Raw genomic sequence first — 15,542 nt, 5'->3', positions numbered from 1 at the left:
CTAGTCCAGATTAGCCCTATACCTCTGAGGAAGATACCAAGGATCTAGCTGGGCCTATAGCAGCCCAGGGCAGGTGACTGGGGACCCTCTGAATAGAGGCTGCTGTTGGGTGTGGGGGTGATCATCAAACACAAGCCTGCTGACCTCTTCCCGGCTCTGACTGGTAGAACAGTTGAGAAATAAGACAAAGGAACCAGACAGGTGAAGACAAAACTTCAGTGTGATTACTGATAACCCAAAATTTAAAATGGGGCTTGAGCTATGGCCACATGTGGTTCCTAATGTGTCCCCCAACACTCCAGAAGGAGTGAGAGGTGGAGCAAAAGGCAGGAGTTACCCTTCCAGAACAGTACAATTCTTTCCAGGCTGAGCAGCAGAGTTCATTTCATGGGGCTGGAAAGGAGACAAAGATAATTGGCTCTTTCGAAGCAGAGTGAATTTAGGGGACGAACTAACTGTGTACAAGGTGCCGTGCCCAGCCTCACAGGGGTAAGTGGTGTTAATTGATAGGGAAGAAAACAGGCAGGTATAATAAAACAATGTGGCGAAAGCGGCATAGACGCGGGTTGGGAGCTGGAGGTGGAGGGATTCGCCTCCCAGCTGCAGCAGCTGAGGGCAGATGTGGTTAGAGTCCCCCCCCCACCCCACCCCCCGACTCTTCAAAAACACAGAGACCACCTCAGGCCACAGAGTTTGGAGACCGCCTTCCCCTCTCAGGTCACCAAGGCACACATGGAAGATACCCAGGGACTGAGAGAGGGACAGAGGCAAGCATGGGGAAGTAGAAAGCTCCAGCTGCTCAGGCTCTTTCTCTGCTGATGAGAGGTTCCTGGTCTGGGGCTGCTCCCAGCTCTGAGTTGGTCTTTTTCTGTCCACAGAAGAGTGTCACTGGGGGCTTCCCAGTGCTTGGCATTGAGTTTTCACCTGCTTCTCTCCACATGGCTAGAAAGAAGATAAGCTCTTCACCCTTTCGGAGATAGAAAGGCACAGGGGAAAGAGAACAGAGTTTTAGAGACAAGTGACCTGAGTTCAAATCCATCCTCAAGTTGGATTACCATGAGTAAGCCGTTTAACCTCTCTTTGTATCTGAACAAATGAGAAAAACAATAACCTTGACTTTCAAGGCTGAGTGAGAATTTAATGAGCTCCTATTTAAGAGAACCCTTCATAAACTATAAATTATCAGGAAATATTATTATTATTATTATATTATATATTATGATATAATATATATTATATATAATATATTATATAATATTATCATTATTATATTATATATTATATATCCAATATTATTATTATTATCATTAAAGCATGGCTGGCTGGCTCCTCTGTTCTGTCCCCCTGCTTGGGGATCTATCCCTGATATCACAACTACCTTCCTAACTAGCTAGGACTCTGGGGAGATGCTGAAGCCCAGTGACCCAGGAATAACAAGCAACTGAAACCGCCGCTGGGGATCCCTCACTCAGTTACATGGGCCGTGCAGGCCTCAGGGCACACAAGGACTCCAAGGGCAGGTTCGTGTGCATGTGCATAGAAGTTACATAAGCTGCATACAAAACGCACACCTACATGAACACAAACCCATCAGCACAAGGTGCCTGGCATGGAGCACATGCATAATGGATGCATAGGAACCGCAGTGAGCGGGGATAAAGGGGGAAGCACTCGGCAAGAGATCCAGTCGTAAGTTCCCTTCCAGGCCAACTACTCATAACCTCACATAACCTGGAACCTCACATTCCCTTCCAGGCCAACTACTCATAACCTCTGGAGTCCCTTCCCCCGCTCAGTTCCTTCTCTCTCATCTGTGAAAAGCGACAACACATTTGTCCTGCCGACCTCATATAGCTACTATAAGAATAAAATAAATTATTTTCCCCTAGGACACAGAAGTCCGTAGTCCTATACGTACAATGCCACGCTCTCAATGATGTGTAAGGAACTTCCTAAGCAGTTTTTATGGATGTGTAGAAGCACTTTGAAAATTAGAAGTCTACGCAAATAAAAAGTATTATTTTTGTCTAGTATTGACATGCAGACACATAAGCCATATAATACTGTACCCACAAAGCCAATGAAAAGACCTCACGTGCATAGAGTCAGATTAATTTTAATCCTTGATTCACGACACAGCTTCATTATTGGTCCAGGTACCTCTACTTTGCTTTGGCTATCAGTTATTTTTAATAATGCAAGAGGCACCTATGAATCCCCTGCCCAAAATAAAGACTAGAGCTTTGACATGAAATAACTATGTGGTTCCTCCATCTCCACCCCAACCTACCTCTGTTTTCCCAGCCAAAAATAACCATTATCTTGAATCCTGTGTCCACCGTTCCCTTACTTTCCTTTTGCATTGTTTTATTTCATAAGGTATAGGTGTCTGACCTTCATAAAAGATGAAGCTGATAGGGTCTTAGAAGGGAGATGGATAAGAGTGACATTGTTAATGAGACAAGGTTAGAAGAAAGAGATCTGGTGATGGTTTCGAAGTACTCCCTCCATTCTCCTGGGGATGATGAAAATGATGATGGAGTGATATGGTGCTCAGTCTGTGCTCGGCCCTCCATTGGCCTCATCTCATTTAAATCTCACGAAGATCTGCGGCAGACTGCTAGTTATGTGGACCAATACCCATTTCCCCCTCTTTGATAGTAAAGAACTTCCATTATTTAGTTAAGCACATGACTGCCCTGAGGAAAAAATTACATTTCCAGCCTCCATTACAACTGGTTGTCAGACTAAGGTCCAGCCAATCACTTATAAATGGAAGGGGTCAAAGGGAAGGGGTAGGTCCTCCTCCTTCTCTTCCTCTTTTCTCTTCCCCAGTGGCTGGAATGAACACTTTAAGGGCTGTAGCTTGAGGAGCCATCTTGAATCATGAAGTAGAGGCCATAGGTTGAGGATAACAGAACACAAGGATAAAAGCAGCCTATGTCCTGGAGAGCACACATTCATCATATCATCCCTAAGCCACTGACCGACTTTTACATGAAGAGTAGTAAATGTCCTTCTTTTTTTTTTTTTAAAGATTTTATTTATTTGACAGAGAGAGATCACAAGTAGGCATAGAGGCAGGCAGAGAGAAAGGAGGAAGCAGGCTCCCTGCTGAGCAGAGAGCCCGACGCGGGACTCGATCCCAGGACCCCGAGATCACGACCTGAGCCGAAGGCAGCGGCTTAACCCACTGAGCCACCCAGGTGCCCAGTAAATGTCCTTCTTGTAACAGTAACGGATATATTAGGTTTTCGATCATTCACAACCAAACTTAACTATTAGTTATCCCAACTATTATACAGCCCTAGGGACTATGTACTGTTAGTCTAATTTATTTGTTTTATAGGAGAGGAAACTGAGTCCTAGAGAAATTAAGTAACTTTCCTAGGGTCACAGAGTTCACAAAGGACAGAAGCCAGGTCTTTCTGATCTGAAGTCCATGGTCATGCCCCTCAGTCTAAACCCTGAGCAAATTTATACCCACACATCCTTCTTGTTTTCAGAAATACAGAATCTGCCATTTCTGGGCAGGAATGGCCCAAAGAGTTATGGGCTACACTTTAGATAAACTTTAAATCTCCCACGTCTCAGTTTCCTTCGACCTTCTAGTATAGATCTGTGTTGCATAGCTGGGCTCTGTTATGGGATAAACCTTGACTCCATGACAATCTCTCTTCTTTGAGGTTCCCCCATCCTGCCTTCATAGCACTAGGGAGTAAGTGGCTCCTGTTTTACCATGATGTGGGATTCTGAATGGATGACAGAGGATAAGAATCTACAGAGGTGGATTTCTTGGAAATGTGCAGATGGCATGCTGCAGATGAGACAACATTCGTAGGCTGCGAGATACGCGTATGCACACAGATAAACCAGACCTTGGATCTAACCGGTATGGCAAAAAGCAGAATATCACAGAAGGAAGCATGATTCACAGGAAAAGATCTGTCCACTCAGAACTCACCCTTGAGAAGAAAAAAAGCTTGGGGCCTAGAGAGAGATAAGCAGTCTTCATGCCATAAGCTACTAATTCTTTGATAAAATGAGAAAGACTTCAACGTGAGGATAACATATGCGTAAGAGTCATTAGTGGCAAAAATTTCTGAAATCTCTGAATGTGCTAAGAGCCGATCCACGGAAAGAAATTCTACCTGAAGCAACAATGCCGTATTGAGGGCTTCCCAGAGGGGAAGAATGCTCTGCTACCCTATCCCCCAGTGCCCTTGCCTGTACCCCCAACGTTTGACAGTTCCATGCTACAGCAGGGAGCACCTACAGTGGAGGGGAAGAATGGGAATGGAAATAGAAAGAAGGAAGTATCCGAAGGGGGATGGAAACTTAGCCTCTGTGCCTCAACAGACAGAACATGGTCCAGAGGGACTACAAATGGGGCTAATTAGGACTACACGATACCTAATTATAACTCTGCAGCTTGGTATGGGAAATGAAAGGAAAAGAAGTAAATTTTCTGCCACATTCAAGACAGTCCAAGGCTGTTGTCTCTGTTTTAAAAACGTTGCCCCTCCAGTCTAACCTGCACTGGGCATGTCAGTTGCAAAGCCAATGCTTGTTCCGCCGGGGGGACTGAAATGGGGAAGGGAGAGAGGAAAACAGGATTTGCCATCCAGGAACACAACCAGTGTGTGTCCACCCAAAAGGTCATTTCAGCTTTGCCTGGTGATCCCGTGTCCCCAGATTTCTTCCCCCTCCCTCCCTCCCTGAAGATAAATAAACGGAAGGGGGAGGAAGGGAAAGGTGCAGAAGAGGTGTGTGCACGTGTGTGCACACGCAGAATGGGTAGTGATTTCGTGAAGGCATGATGATCCCAGCTTCACATGAGAACATAATTTTCAGGCGGCAGAGCATGGGGGAAACAAATTCTGAGTCCAAATCCCACCTCTACCACTTCCCACTTACCATATTCACTACACCTCAGCACTCAGGTTCTACAGTGAAAGGGGCCATGGTTCCCTAAATTAAATACTCGGGCAACATTTTGAACTGTTACTGGTGCATAGGGATCAGCCTTTATAAATGTGAGCTGTGATACTGCCGTAAATATTCTCGTGCCAATTATCCCCTTCAGTCCTCTCAACAAGGCTGTAAGTAGTATAATTTTTGCTATTTTGATCGCCAGAAACACTGACAGTCAAAACGTTAAGTAACAGGCCAGAGCCGTCACACTAGAGTGGGAAGAGCCAGACCTCAGACTCGTGCTGTTCCCACATATGGGCAGAGTCTGTGTTCCTAAACGTTCTTGTAAGTGGTCCAGCTACCTGACACCTGCCAGGTCACTCAGAAAGCCCTCCCAGCCTGTGTGCATGGCTTAGGAGAAAGAAACACACTCCACAACCTGCAGTTTACTCTCATTCCCAAAGACTATCCCTCTAAGCCAGGTAAAGTCGATGAATAAAGTCATGGAAGCCTGGAGGAGTTGGGGCTCTTAGCAGGTATAAGCTTTTGAAGAAGGACCTAAATACACGGGCTGTGTTTGATATTGATACTATGTTTTGTTTCGGTTTTGCTCCCTTCCTGACAGAAGTAGGAGCTCATTCCCCCCACACCCTGCCCCCACATATCTTGTTAGGTTGTGAAAGTTGTAATACTATAGAGATGAAAAGAACCTATGGCAATCACCTCATTGGTCTCCTTCCTCCAAAGACCACAAATACAACATCATAGAGGTAGGTAGGTGTGTGACTCTAAAAACTTGATACTCTCAGAACTTCCAGGGCCTCGTGGTAACATTGAGAACAAGTATTTCCTTTTGTGTGACCCACATAGCACATGCGGCAGGCAAGTCCCCATCATTCTTGGATGCTCTCTTACTGGGGCCGGCAAGGGGTCTCCCCACAGCCCCGGGGAGACAGCTGGAGGCCCCCTCCAGGGAAGCAGCAGGTACAGGGAAAGCTGGGATATGTTGCAAGAGATGAGTTGGCACGCGGTCCAGCCTGAGACCTGCCTGCAGGTGCCCCCACCGTCAACTTTATGCCCCCCCATATCAATAAACATGGATGGGGTACCAAGTTACTGTGCTGGGCATGGGAATGACCAGAGGCCCCTGACAGGCCTTGAGCCCCTTGAGAAATTATATATATATGAATATAAATATAAATATAAAATAAATATAAATATATTTTATATATATATACACGCACAAGCATGGTGATGGTTATGTACGCCATAACACAAAATGCATATTTTTAACCATTTTTAAGTGTACAGTTCAGAGGTATTAGGCACATTCACATTGTGCAACCATCCTCACCACCCATCTCCAGAGATTTCTGCCTTCCCATAAAACAATATACCCATTAGACAATAATTCCCAGCTCCCACCCGCCTCTCGGCCCCTGACAACCACCGTTCTACTTTCTGTCTTTATAGACTTGACTGCTCTGGGGAAGTCATACAAGTGGAATCAAACAGTCTTTGTTCTCTTGGGACTGGCTTATTTCCCTGAGCGTAATGTCTTCGAGGTTCATCCATGCGGTAGGCTGTGGGAGAATTTCCTTCGCTGAAGACTGTGGTGTAGGTCTACACCTCCGTACATACTTACCACCTTCTGTTTCTCCCTTCGTTCCATACTTTGGCCTTTGTGAATAACACTGCTGTGACCAGGTGTGTCCTAATGTCTGTGGAGCCGCTGCTTTCCATTCTTCGGGGTCTAGTCCCAGACGTGGAGTTGCTGGATCCTATGATGATTCTGTTTCATTCTTTTTAAGAACTGCTTCCTGCGCTGTTTCCACGGCAGCGGCATCTTTCCACATCCCCACCAGCACGGTCCTGGGGCTTTATTTCTCTCCAGGTAACCAGCGCTCCTTACTTTCTAGGGTTTGAGCGTTCGGTTTTGGTGTCGGTAACAGCCATCCTAACAGGTGCACCCTGGAGACGGTATAAAGTGTCGTTCTCCTGAGCTCATGAAAAGGACAGATTCATCCAGAAAGTCCTCACTGAACATGTGACATTTGACTTAGGCATCTAAAGATAGACAAGAACTCTTTCTGGGCAGAGGAGGAAAACCACATAGAAGAAAGAGGGACCCCTCTGAATGACAGAATGGAAAGAAACAAGAAATCACGTGGCCCATTTAGAAGCAGCAGGTGGCCGGGGCGCCTGGGTGGCTTAGTCTGTTAAGCATCTGACTCTTGATTTCCTCTCAGGTCTTGATCTCAGGGTCCTGAGTTCAAGCCCCATGAGTCCAAGCCCAGTGTGGAGTCTACTTAAGAAAAGGAAAGGAAAGAAAAGAAAAAGAAAAAGAAAAAAGCACAGCAGGTGGCCAACATGGGCTGGAATATGCGTACAGGAAAGTGTCAAGATGTGAGATGGGAGACAGATAAAAAGGTTAGGAATTCCACGAAGGCTTTGGACTTGGGGCAATAGGGAACCGTGTTAATGTATGTGAAAGTGCTATGCACATTTCAACACATGATATGAATGTAAGGATAGAGAACAAAAAGGAGAGAAATGTTTGTTTGTTTTTAAGATTTTATTTATTTGACAGAGAGAGACACAGTGAGAGAGGAAACACAAGCAGGGGGAGTGGGAGAGGGAGAAGCAGGCCTCCCGCTGAGCAGGAAGCCTGGACAGGGGTGGGAGGGGCAGGGGGATTGGGGATGAGGGTGGTGTACCAAGGTAAAAGCGGGACAAATGGCCCAATGGCCTGCCCCCTTGACCTTCCCAGGTGGCGGGGGGGGGGAGGGGGGGGGCGGGGGGGGGAAGGGGGAGGCTCCTCCTGTCCATTAGATGGGAGAGTCATGGCCTTCCAGGCCTGGAGGGATCACAGGAGGGCAGCAGGCACGTGACTCTCTCCTCCCGGGCCAGGGCACTCAGCAATGCCTTTCCTTCCAGTGCAACATTCCAAGTCATTCAGACACTCGGAAAATCTCAAAGCTAAGCAGCCACCTGTCTCTGACAGTCCCTTCTAAGCCTGGAGTCAGACTCCGATCAGGTCCCCCTGATGCCATTGTCTGACTCCGCATCCCTACCACCCCTTCTGCCACGGGGGGAGGCTCGAGGGACTCATCTCTATAACTCGACCTACGGGAGATTCACAAACTCAGTTTGTTTTGTTTTGTTTGTTTGTTTTTAAATTTCAGAACCTTTAATACATTCACATGGAACAAAATGCAAAAGCCCAAAAGGATATATATTAAACTGCTCCCTCCCATCCTAAGCCCTCAGCTACCCAGTTGTCTGTCCCCGTTTCCCGTGTAGCCCTTCTGGAGGTATTGAAGCCAGTCCAACCTTCTACCTAGGAACTAGCAGGGACTGTGTTTGGCCTCAATCCTGGCACAGCAGATCCCAAACTCCACAGTCACACCGTTCAGAGGAAAAGTGCTCGTCCAGCCACACCATCTGAAGTCAGAAGGCCCTGGCCCGCTTGTGGGCCAAGCCCAACCTCCACGACAACATTTATTCTCAGGTTCCTGGGATCAAGACATCCACCAGGACTGTGAGGCTTCTCCTGGTGTCAGTGAGGGACGAGCACAATTCTTCATGCAGGGGCCGGGGATGGGGGTGAGGGGGGACAGGGAATGACACCCAAGGGTGGAAAGTGGGTACAGGAGTAGGGGAGAGGGAGGGACAAATCGTGACTAAGGAGAGACAGGGACAGGTGCTCCCTGGATGTGGGTGTGACCAGGACACCAGAACCTCAGTCTGCAGAGCCATTGGATGTGAAGGTCCCTGTAATTCAGAGTAGGACTGCTAAGAAGGGCGTGTGAGCAGCCATCCCCGGGGCCTTCCCGAGACAGGTCAGGGCCAACCAGAGGTGTTTCTTTGCATCACACAGCTGCCTTACTGGGCCACAGAGCTCCTGCCCTCCTCACTCCCCAGGAATCTGGTTCTTGTTTACCATAAAGAAGTGTGGTTATTACAGAGCCTAGTGGCCCTCCTCCAGCTTCCCCAAAGTGTGTGGAGGAGCCCAGGGCCTGGGAAGGGAGAACTGCTGAGTAGAAAGACCAGCAGACTTCCTGTGGGGCTGCCCCTCCCAGGGCTCCCTCATCAGGACCCATCAGAAGAACCAGGCAGGACCCTGGGAGCCTTCCTTGGCTGAGACATCTGGGACCTACCCTCTGCAAAGTTGGAAAAGAAAGAGCAGGGAAGCAGAAGAAGTCAATGAAAGCAAACAGACAAGGCAGAGGGTCAAAGACCCAGGAAGAATCAGGGTCAATGTGATACCATCTATCATGTGTTCTACACTGTGCTAAAAAATAACAGAATCCTGGGGAGGAAGTGAAGCCTCAGGGGCGATTTAAGTTCTGCAAACGTTCCATCCCTAGTGACTTGCCCAGGGCATGTCACAGAATATGACATTGGTATTTTTTCTGGATGGATGGAATGGAAGGTGGCAGACAGTGCAAAGAGAAAGACAGAATCATGATAAAGGCTCCCATTTACTGAGTGCTAGTTATGCTCTTGATGGGGTTCTAAGTGCTTTCCTTGTGTTAATTCAATCAATTCCCACAAGTCTGGAAGGTGGGTATTACTAATACCCTTCCAGGGGCCTCGACGAGGAAATCGAGGTCCAGTGAATTTTAGTGACTTAAAGGAAGGACTGGAGTGGGGGTTTGAACACAGGAAACCAGGACCCGACACTGTCTTTTTGGGTCCCCTAGATGGAAAGGGACCCCCCAGAGTCACACAACTGTCACAGCTTAGGGTATAGAGCTCTATCCTAGAGTTTTCTTCTTCTATCAATTACCCTGCTGTGACCTCACTGCCGTCCCTAACCCTGGGTGGGCTCTACTGGGTCTTTATTAAATCTTCATGAGACTAAGAGGGTTAATGGTTTTCCCAAACCCAAATTCCAACAGTCTATTCATTTGGCTCAAGATCTTGTACAAAAGCCATAAAAAGACATGGGCCCGAGGAGAAGCACAAGAGCCCAGCATCCAGCTCTCGCTGGTCTGTTTCTGCTGCGTCTCCTCGACGCATTTTCCTCATCTGTCTCCTCTGCAGTTTTCAGAACATTGTCCAAATGAGAAGGTATTTCTGAAACACCCACTTGGTTCATTTCCTCCCCACATAGCTGTCTGCGCTCTTCTCCCTAGGAAGTTGCGCTAACAAGGTAGTAGGAAAATCAGGTCATTTACACTATTTTTCAGAGTTTCCAGAGCCCGTGGTGCTGCAAGTGGAAATGTCAGCGTGGGATAATTACATTAGCCCGGATGCCCTCGTTTCTGACTACCCTTTATCCACAATCGATTACTGAAGAAGACAAAGGGCGTGAATAATCAGCCAAGCAGATGGAGGGTCAGGTGGCCAGGCCAGAAGAGAAAGTGGGTAAGAGGGAAGAAAGGCCTCTGGCCCAGAGAGGGTCTGTGCGGGGGTGGGGGTGGGGTGGGGGGGGTGGAAGGGACTGGGACGAAACAGGCTGCAGGGAAAGGTGGAGGGCTCCTACCTGGCCTCAGCAGGCTAGGTGTATACAGAGGCACCAAATAATCGCTGGACTTGTCCTTGAACGTGTGCTGACAGCCTTGGGAAGCTCTCTCTAGGAAATGAGGAAGGAGGTAGTAAGAAAGGCCCCTGAGGAGATCAGCCTGAAGGAGGAAGCTTGAGCATTAGAATAAGTTTGAAAGATCCAGAGTCCTAGATCTTTAGAGACAATCCTTGTAACACACACACACACACACACACACACACACACACAGAGACTGTGGGCCTGACGGAGGCCCACAGTTTTCTTCATCTGGCTTCTTCTATGCCTTTAGGTCTGGTGGAGAGAATGCGGCCAGGCATTTCTCATTGGACATTTTAGTCAGTTTCACTTCCTGTGTCTCATACTGAAAGCATAATAATCATCATAATGATAATAATAATTCTGCAGACTTGCCTCTGCCTCCTATTTATCTAGGGCCTGCCAGAAGTGTGTATGTAAGTGGGGGAGGGAGAGTACAGCTTATCTGTTCCATCAATCAACCACTGGGAGTGGAGACAGGCATGGGGGTGAGGGTGGGGGATAGTAATTAGCAATGGAAATTATTAAATTCTTTTTTTTTTTTCCCCAGAAAGAGGAATCTAAGTGTTGCTCCCCAAATGGCTATTCTCACCATAGAGACATTTTAAATCTCTTCTCCCAAGGTCCTCCAAAAATAAATCCTCCAGAAAACTTTCCATTTTTCAATGTGCCCCAGTTAAGGAAATCCTTGTGTACTGAGGCCCAGAGTGTTTAAGCTGACCTCTACAGTCACACAGCAAGCAGGTCAGCAGGAAAGATAGGACAAGCCAGGCTTCTTCTGCATTAAGAGCTATCATCAAGAAGGGAATTTCCAGCTCTACAGGGAACTTGCAAAGTTGTTAGGAAAAACCACAACTATTTCAGCTAAGGAAAAAATGTGCTGTCCCCACAGGCTTGAAGTCCTAGAACAATAAGAGAGAGTGTGCTCTTACTGAGAACGTGTCGGGAACATCTGCGATTAGGAGGGGTAGGAGGAACAGCTTTCAGACTTTGGTCAGGAAAAGCATTCCTGGAATAAAGGTGTTGGGCCAGTGTTTTAATTTTTTACCTCGTCAAGAGCTGTACTCTAAGGACAAAGGTTGAACACTTCACAGGCTCTTCGGACTCAGATGGGAGTGGAGGGAATGAGGGAGGGAGCCATTATCTTGATGACCACAGTGACATAGTCTTCCTTTAGATCCTCCCCTTGCCCTGGGGATCTGAAGAGAGAGGGAGGGAGGCAGGAAGCCAGTGGTTCAAGAGTCATTTTTATAAGAACAACAAAAAAAGCAGGTAAAGGGAAAAAGAACAAGAGAACCCCTAATTAATTGAATTTTCAAAATCACCTCCTAGAGGGTACCCGGGTGGCTCAGTCAGTTAAGCGTCTCTGCCTTTGGCTTGGGTAGTGATCCCAGGGTCCTAAGATCCCTGCTTAGCAGCTCATGCTCTCTCTCTCTCTCTCTCTCAAATTAAAAAAAAAAAAAATTTTTTTTTTTTTAAGATTTTTATTTATTTATTTGACAGACAGAGATCACAAGTAGTCAGAGAGGCAGGCAGAGGGAGAGAGGAGGAAGCAGGCTCCCTTGCTGAGCAGAGAGCCCGATGCGGGGCTCGATCCCAGGACCCTGAGACCATGACCTGAGCCAAAGGCAGAGGCTTTAACCCACTGAGCCACCCAGGGGCCCCTAAATTAAAAAAATCTTAAAAAAAAAAAAATCACCTGGAGTGTGGATGGTTTATTTGGTTAAGTATCTGACTTTGGCTCAGGTCATGATCTCGGGGTCCTGGGGTGGAGCCCCGAGTTGGGCTCCATGATCAGTGGGGAGTCTGCTTCTCCCTCTCTCCCTTTCCCCTTCTCTCTCGGCCTCTTCCCCACCCCCATCCCCATGCCCACTTGTACACATACTCTCTCTCAAATACATAAAGTCTTTTTTAAAAATCCCCTTCCTGCTCAGACACCAGCAAAGACACACATGCCACACAGACAGTCTGAAGCATTAGTTACATTGAAGGTAAGAGGAGGTGATGTCACACATCCATTTATCATAATATTTATTGTTGTTGGATCCCCCCACCCCCACCGGCCCCGGGGACAGTCATCGGCCTGGGACTGGATGGTGAGTGACAGGTTAAAAATGTGAAAATGAAAAGTTAATTGTGACCCTGTACGTGATCGACCTCAGGCTGTCCGGTGTCACATCAGCGCAGAGAGGGAATTATAATAATATCCAGCACTTACATAGCAAGCGAGACGTGCCACACTCTGCTCTAAATCATTCACGTACGTTTGCTTGCTTATGTAACACTTGGCAGCAACGCTGTGAACCAGGCGATGGCTATTGTGACGTCACTATTCCTGTACATTTTGACCCTGGCTGTCTGGGCATCTCAGAGTGTGTAGAAGGCCCATGTTCTATAGCCCCTAACCACCGCCCCTCTTCCCAGTCACAAATACCATCGGCATTGGCTCAGGCCAGGCCACATGACCTACAGGACCCAGTGCAAAATGCAAATGCAGGGCTCCTTGTTCAGAACTTAATTAGGATTTTTCAGAAGAGCAGCCGCAGAGTGTTAGACCCAGCACAGGCTCCTCTGAGCCCAGGACCCCAAGCCACTGCGTGGGTCATGCACCCATGGACCCTCCCCGGTCCTGGCGCACAGGTGTGCTGCTGTCTTCTGTGATCCTACCCCGGGGGGGGGGGGGGGGGGGGGGGAGCCCGACTCTGGAAACAAGCCGAGGGAAAAGGAAACACGTCCTGCCCCCAAATGCAATGGGGGTCTGTGTATGACTTTGTTGAAGAAAATATCTACAACGGACAGATTTGGTTTTCGCACAGGATCTAGAGGATTTTTAAGGCCTCTGCTAGCACTGCACTAGGAGATCCGTCCTGCTTGCCCCTCTCCTCAGTCCCGCATCAAACAGGTTGGCAGTTTTCGCTGACTGAATCCCAGCAAGGCCTCCTGGATCCTGCCCCGCTTTTCCTTCTCCCTGGCTACCAGCCTGGTTTTCGCTCAGCTGGAATATTCCTTCGCTGCTAACAAGATCCCTTTCCTTCAAGCACCATTGTTCCCGGTCCTCTGCTTGTTACAGTTGGGGCTTTCTTCGTTCCGTTGTAGGACTTCCCGGAGGATGGACATTCCTCCAGGGTGGGTGCTCCTGTCCTAGAGAGCTGTGCCTTCCTCAGGAGCCCAGAGAAGAGCAGTCTGAGCCTTCTGGAGGTTCGTCCCCTGCCTCTTCTGCCCACACATCTCATTTCCCATCAGGCCCATGGTCCAGAACACAGCTCGGCCTCTCCACACCCTCAGGAGAGCGCAGATCTTTCCACAGGAAAGCAGGACATCCAAAGTCTTATCTTCTAGTACAATCAAAATGTGGCCAATTAGAAGGATTAGGAAGACCCGCCTCCCAGCTGGATCCTAAGGAGCAGTTAACCAGGAGGAGAAGCTAATGGGTGGTTTTGTTCTGTTCTGGTTTTTGTCTTTGTTTTTGTTTTTGCTTGAAACTGTACATGAAGACTTGTTTGGCCTGGTTTCAACCAGAAAGACAGAGAGACCTGACTTCCTTAATTTCATTACGCATCACAAAGTAACTGCAGCTTAGGATGGTTTTAAAGAGCGATGGCTTTCACTGCTACTTTAGGGAGGAAGCTCTAATCAAAGATGCTTTACTGCTCTATTTATAAAGTCTTACTGGTTCCCTGATCTCATTTAAAGACCAACGTAAATTACCCTGGGACCGGAATGTGGCACCCCACCCCCTCATGTCCGTGGGGACGCATTCAGCTGGGAAGGTAACCAGCAACAGCTTCATCTATAATAAGATAATAGTAACTTAATAAGACTGAGGGAAATGGTTTCAGGTTGTTCAGGAATTCCGCAAGTCGCACCAAGGATCCGGGTCTCCCCACCCTCTGGCTCTGCCACCCGTGCCCACATCCTCAGGGGACTGTCTACGGCCTCCAGCTCAGCGCGCTCGTCCCTCTCGCAAGGACACTGCAGTAGCTCTGAGCTTTGCATCCCTGGGCGACAGGCCGTCAACAGAGCAAGGAAAGGGGCAGGGGTAAAACAAAGAACCAACAAATAAATTTTAAAGGGCTCCCCCCCACCCAGGACTATGTTATCTCTCAAGGGAAAACATTTCCCAGAGAGCCTCTGCAGATCTCCCGTTCCATCTTACGGACGAGAAGGAGATGCCATGCCCAACGTAAGCCAAACACTGGACAAAGGACCTGGAATTCCCAGGATAGGAGGGCGCCTACCCACCCAGGAAGAGGGGGATGGTTTTGAGTAGTAACTGACAGCATCGCCCCACCCCTACTCAGCGGACCCCCCCCCCGCACCCCTCCTGTACCATGTGGAAATGCTCCCGGCCCTCACTCCCGCTTCACTGCTGCCCTGCCTACACCTGTCCCGTGTCCCCACCTCTCCCCTGCCCTTTCCTAGCAGACTCACTGCAGGAGCCACGGGGTGCCGTGGACAGCCACGGGGTGCCGTGCCTGGGTCCGCTTCCTCTCCCATGTCCTCAGCTCTCCCCAAGTCGTCTGGTGTCCATCTCCTCCTCGCCTGAGTTCACTCCCCCCCCCCCCGCCAAATCTATAATTCCATCCCAAATATTTTCCCTGGAATCCATACCCGTGGTGGACTTGATTAACTTAAATTCATCATCTACAACACTGATTTCATTATCTACACACACAGACGCGCGCGCGCGCACACACGAGCTCACACACACACACGCACATGTGCACACGCACACACGGCTTCATTCCAGGGCTCAGAGAATGCATCACAAGCCACTGGGTTGCCAAACGCTGAAGCAGGCTGCGCTCCCCATCTCTCATCGCGGACACTCAGTGACCACTTCCTGCTCATCCCACCTCTTCCCGACCAGTCTTCTTCCCCTCTGCTTCTGTGCCACTTCCCTGCCCTACATTCATCATCTTCTCTCTGGATCATGGCGCCCGCTTCCTAATGGGTTTCTGGTTTTCTCTTTCCAATCCATCCTCTCAACATATCCCCAATAATTTTTTTAAAATTTTTTGAAAAATATAAATCTGATCATATTATTCTAGAGCTTTCAAAAGCTCCCCAGAGCCTAGAG

The sequence above is a fragment of the Mustela putorius genome, unplaced genomic scaffold (genome assembly GCF_011764305.1).
Source record: "Mustela putorius furo isolate JIRA1106 unplaced genomic scaffold, ASM1176430v1.1 tig00001012_pilon_pilon_pilon, whole genome shotgun sequence".
Lineage (NCBI taxonomy): Eukaryota > Metazoa > Chordata > Mammalia > Carnivora > Mustelidae > Mustela > Mustela putorius.
The sequence above is the reverse complement of the archived record's forward strand: the minus strand, read 5'-3'. Positions refer to the sequence as shown.